This window comes from Eriocheir sinensis, unplaced genomic scaffold, assembly GCF_024679095.1.
Source record: "Eriocheir sinensis breed Jianghai 21 unplaced genomic scaffold, ASM2467909v1 Scaffold45, whole genome shotgun sequence".
NCBI lineage: Eukaryota > Metazoa > Arthropoda > Malacostraca > Decapoda > Varunidae > Eriocheir > Eriocheir sinensis.
In genome coordinates this window covers 292,278-298,454 of record NW_026111776.1, presented here as the reverse complement: position 1 = coordinate 298,454, position 6,177 = coordinate 292,278, and positions in this window count along the sequence as shown.

Sequence of the window (6,177 nt, the reverse complement as noted above, 5' to 3'; positions counted from 1 at the left end):
CGCTCATTTCAATGTCGTATACATACAGCAACGTGGAATATGCAGACATGGTGTTCATTATACGAGCTGTGTTACGGGTAACGGGAGTGCCGTGGCTGCTTTATAATATTAAAGAGAATACCTAAACAGTAAGTCCTTCCTTCACACAAAAAAAACATTCCACACCCTGTATATAAATATAAATAGAACCACAAGTCCACAACCATCCTACAGACAAATTTGACCCTATTTTTGTACTTAATTTCATCCAGGGAATTCCCGGGATGTGCAAAAATATCCCGGGATTATTAAACCTTGAAAATTGTCCGGGATCCCGGGAAACAAACCCTACACATAACCCTGACATAATAGTATAGGGACTGAGATTTGGTTAACTTCTGATGTTGAGAGTAGTGAGCTTTTCCCTCCCCCCATTAGCATGACAGTATTCCGTAAAGACCGCCCGACAGACCTCGGCAAAGGTGGCGGTGTTATCATCGCCACCAAGCCGGGTCTTTGTGTTCAGCATAGGCCTGACCTTGATACAGACTGCTAAATCACCTGAGTCCACTTACAAACCTTCAACTGTAAATCTCTTCTTATTGCTGCTTTTTACAGACCGCCTTCTACTAATACAGACTATTTACACAACCTTCAAATTTCTCTTTCACGCATACAGGCAGACAAACACATCTGGATCACAGATGATTTCAACCTCCCCGACATTGACTGGACTGCAGCATCCCCATTTGGCCCTCCCGATGCTGACGCCCCCAACTCCATTATTCCCCACACAAACAGACGCCAACTACACGACACATTCGTTGACATCATAAATACATTTTCACTCTCACAAACAGTACTCCAGCCAACACGGACACACATTGTAACACGCCCCGCTGGCCACGGTGGCCCTTTGACCACAGCACACACTTGACCTTTTTCTCACCAACAACATTCTTAACATAACAAACACTCAGGTTGTTCCAGGACTTAGTGACCACGACATACTCATCGTTGACGCTGACCTTCAACCGATTAGACATAAACAGAGACCCAGACAGATATTCCTTTATTCAAGGGCTGACTTAGACATGATCAAACAAGACCTAACTGCCTTCAGCACTGACTTTTTTGCGAGTGACCCAAACACAAGACTTCCTTCCACCAACTGGAACAACCTGAAACACACCATACACACCTCAATGAACAGACACATACCACAAAAAACACTTTCTAGTAGGTACACACTCCCCTGGTTTTCCAGGGATCTACGCAGACAACATCGCAAGAAACAAAGACTCTACAGACGCGCGCAGACATACAACACAACAGATAATTGGACCGTTTACAAAAACTACCAAAAGACATTTGCCAAAAACATAAAAGTAGCGGAACGCAAGCCCATAGCAACTTACCCCACAGACAACGAAAGAAATAACAAAAGAAACTTTTTCAGGTTCTTTAAGACGCGCAAACATGACACTAACACGATTACATCACTTAAAGACAACACTAACACATTAGTAACCAGCCCACAACACAAAGCACAAATACTCAACACACAGTTCCAATCGGTGTACACACAAGAACACAACCTGACACCAAACATGCCTCACAGCCCCTTCCCCCCCATAGCCCTTCTTGACATCACGACTAACGGAATACAGAAATTACTGGAAGGACTCGACACAACCAAATCGACTGGCCCGGACAACATTCCCGCCTTCATCCTTAAATCCTTTGCCCCCATCCTTGCCCCCATCCTTCAGGCCATATTCGCCCAATCACTGTCATCCACCCCATTATCCTCTGACTGACTTTTGGCAAACATTAATCCTTTATTCAAGACAGGTGACCGTACTGACCCAGCCAATTATCGCCCCATCTCACTAACATCGATTCCATGTAAAATTTTCGAACACATAATACACAAACACATAATGAATCACTTTGACACATCCTTACTGACTCACAACACGACCTAAACGCTCATGTGAATCGCAACTCATTACTACATATCACGACATGACGTGGCTACTTGACCGACGTGACATAAAACAAGTTGACACTATTGTTTTAGATTTTGCCAAAGCCTTCGACAAAGTCCCGCACAAAAGACTGACATTAAAATTGAAATACTACGGTATTTCAGGACCTATTCTTCACTGGATCACTGCATTTCTTACTAACAGGACTCAACGTGTTCTTCTTGACGGATCTTCATCCGACACTGTCCCTGTTTCTTCAGGTGTCCCACAAGGCACCGTTCTAGGCCCCTTCTTTTCCTCCTGTACATTAACGATCTTCCACTGTCATCGCCTAACTCTTCCACTAGACTATTTGCCGATGATAGTTTAGAGCAGTAAAGACTACTGACGACTGCAGACTACTACAAAACGACTTGGACGCCCTCCAGCGGTGGGTGCACCTGGCAGATGCACTTCCGACCAGACCAATGCAAACTTTTAAGATTCACCAGAGCGCACAACATCACACTTACACTCTCCACAATTCAGATTTAGAATCAATTCACACACACAGGTACCTTGGTATCCATCTCTCAACTAACTTGAAATTCAACACCCACATAGACCATATTAGTGCCACAGAACACTGGGGTTCCTGAGGAGGAATTTACATAACTGCACACCTGACATTAAACACATAGCTTATGACACACTTGTGAGACCAACACTGGAATACTGCTCCATTGTGTGGGATCCTCACACACAGAAACGTTGATAGCTTAGAACAAATCAACACCAAGGCGGCTAGGTTCATTACAAACAATTACACTCGAACGCCTGGCATCACAACACGGGCAACAGATAAACATGGAACACATACGCAGACAAGCACACACTTACACTTATGTACAAGATCACAAACACTCACATTGACCCACAAACATACCTACACAACGCAAACAGTCAATGTACTCGTAACACACACATACCAAACATATCACACTAACACTGACGCATACAAGCACTCATACTTTCCACGCACCACACACCACTGGAACAGCCTCCCTCAACAGACTGCGGTACAATAGACTCATTCAGAAAACAAATACACACTCACTTGTCACCACAACACACCAACACTAACAATTACACTTGACTCACTTCCACCCGGCTCCCCCGTCCCCCCAACAGCCAACAAACATGTGTGTTATGCACCTGTACGGCTGCCCTGCGCATCATCAATCCAGATCCAGATCCAGAATTAAGACACCTCTCCTCCCGAGATCGACCTCTCTTTTGGCCGCTCATTACTTTTGTTTTTGTGGGAATAGCGATGAGCGGGCTTTTTTTTTACAGCTTTGTTTGTTGGCCTTGAGCTGTTTCTTTAGCTGTAATAAAAAAAAGCAAATGAACAGAGGTTGCTAACCCATGGTTGCCCTGCACACATTCTAAATGTTTTGGCTCATGATTTGGAAATTGGTAACATAGAAGAACATGTGGTTCACGTTGTAAAATACTTATAAAACCATCACTCTGCCTCAGCAAGATAACGTGCGAAAGGCGGTCAACGTCTTGTTCTGCCCCAGGACACTAGACGGACCAGGCGTGGCTGACTGAACATATAGCAGCTCAGGTAAATTTGTGAAGTTGTCATGGAAAACATTGATTACAAAGCTAGAGTGTTTTATTTGTTTATTTTTCCATTCTGTATTGTTGCCCTGCAATAACATCAAGATCTAAATCAATGAAATAAAAAAAAATCGAACAATATAAATCTTGATTCAAATCAATGATTTAAAAAAAATCATTTGATTTAAATCTTGATTTAAATTAATCAATGATTTTTTAAATCATTTGATTTAAATCTTGATTTAAATCGGTGATTTAAATCTTGATTTAAATCAGTGATTTAAATCAAACAACCCTGCTCCTCTCCCTCTCTCTCTCTCTCTCTCTCTCTCTCTCTCTCTCTCTCTCTCTCTCTCTCTCTCTCTCTCTCTCTCTCTCTCTCTCTCTCTCTCTCTCTCTCTCTCTCTCTCTCTCACGCTCTCACGCATTATCACATTAAAATTGTCGTAAGTAAAGTTCCTAAAAAGAAGAAAAACGTAAAAAACACCCATGAAAAACAATAATAAACCGGAGAACCAGTGCAGCGCGGAGTACTTACCAACTTTGTATGTAAATTATGGCGATGTTTTTTCGTGCGCGAAGAGAGAGCGAGAGAGTCGAAATTTGGGTGGGCCTATTTCTGAGTGAGATTTTTTTTCAAGTTTTGTTTGTATTGTGATTATTTTTCGTTTGAGTATAGTTTAGTAGGTCGCTAACTATCCCTGTGTGTGTGTCTGTGTGCCTGTGTGTGTGTGTGTGTGTGTGTGTGTGTGTGTGTGTGTGTGTGTGTGTGTGTGTGTGTGTGTGTGTGTGTGTGTGTGTGCCTGTGTGTGTGTGTGTGTGTGTGTGTGTGTGTGTGTGTGTGTGTGTGTGTGTGTGTGTGTGTGTGTGTGTGTGTGTGTGTGTGTGTGTGTGTGTGTGTGTGTGTGTGTGTGTGTGTGTGTGTGTGTGTGTGTGTGTGTGTCTGTGTGTGTGTGTGTGTGTGTGTGTGTGTGTGTGTGTGTGTGTGTGTGTGTGTGTGTGTGTGTGTGTGTGTGTGTGTCTGTGTGCCTGTGTGTCTGTGTGTGTGTGTGTGTGTGTGTGTGTGTGTGTGTGTGTGTGTGTGTAATTTACAGTGGCCTGATCACGAGTTTGACTCGCTATCGCCAGCAGGGTCCCGCGCGCTCACTATCGTCGCTCTCTGGGAGGATCACACCACACACCCCATCCCCTTGCTCAAGGGGGGACAGTAACCACTCCAAGTCACCCGAAAGAATCCGGCCTGAGCGGGGCTCCAACCGCCGCCTGTTTGGCCGTTAAGCCTCGCAGCGCACCGCTCTACTGATTGAGCCACCGGAGCGCTGCTACAGCGTACCCCCAACTTTACCTTTTGATAGTTCGACAAGACTTTAAGCGTTGTGAATTTTGAATGTAGCTCAAAATAGATGTTCTGGATCGTTATCCACAAACATTCACATTCAATAAGGCTTTCATAGCGGTTGTGGGTGCTTCTATGGGTAGTTATTTAAGCCTAGTGATAGTTTGAGAAGGCCTCTGCACCGTGAATGTGAAAAACACTTATGAGCCAAAAGCGAATTCTTCAGCCGATGCATGGAAATAAACGCAAATGTAAAATGATTTACTTCGACCTAAAACAAAAGCACCGCCTGAGAAGATTTGAGCAGAAGAAAATAATCAGTCATTTGCACCGTGTTATACTAAATATGATTCCTTGAGTCAACGAAACACGCTCTTGACTGATTGGTGTTAGCGTGGTGATGAATCTATTAGCACCATCACCACCACCACCACCGTCACCACCACCACCACCATTTCCTATTTTCACTACCATCACTTCAACTACCAAAAACAACCTATTCCTATCTCCACCACCACCAGCACCAGCACCACCGAAGTCAACAGTTACTATCATTCTCTTCGTTTCCCCGTCAAGGATATTTTTCCCTCACTCTATCGACGCGGCCATTCACGGGCGAGGGAAAGGTAGGACGATGAAGAGCCCGCTCGAAACTGTGTACACAATTACACATTTTGCCCCCGCCGCCGTCGGAAGCATTGTTGATGTGGTATCCAGAAATTGCTCAAATATTAGCCGGGAGAGAGCGGCGAGGCGGGGCGCGGGGTAGTCAACGGAGGCCGAAAAGTGACCAGGCTGGCAGAGTCGCCGCCGAGTTTGGGATTTTTTTTTTTTTTTAAGGCTGTTATTACTGTTATTATTGTTAATATTATTGTTCCGTCCGTTTTGAAGAGTGTGGCGGAGGTGGCGACAGTGTGTGTGTGTGTGTGTGTGTGTGTGTGTGTGTGTGTGTGTGTGTGTGTGTGTGTGTGTGTGTGTGTGTGTGTGTGTGTGTGTGTGTGTGTGTGTGTGTGTGTGTGTGTGTGTGTGTGTGTGTTGCCTCACGAGGTGTCAAGTAGAGTTCAAGGGCTGCTGCTGCTGTGTTACGCCATCAACGTGCAGGTTACACAGTCACTGGACGCCCCGGGACACTCCGAGATGGTCAGCTGACATCACCGGAGCGACGACGGGTCGCGGCGAGCACTGCACGCCCTGCGGGGCTCCATCGCGCTGCCTCGCCTCACACTGTAAAATGGCCGCCCCAAACACTGCCCCGCCACGGCC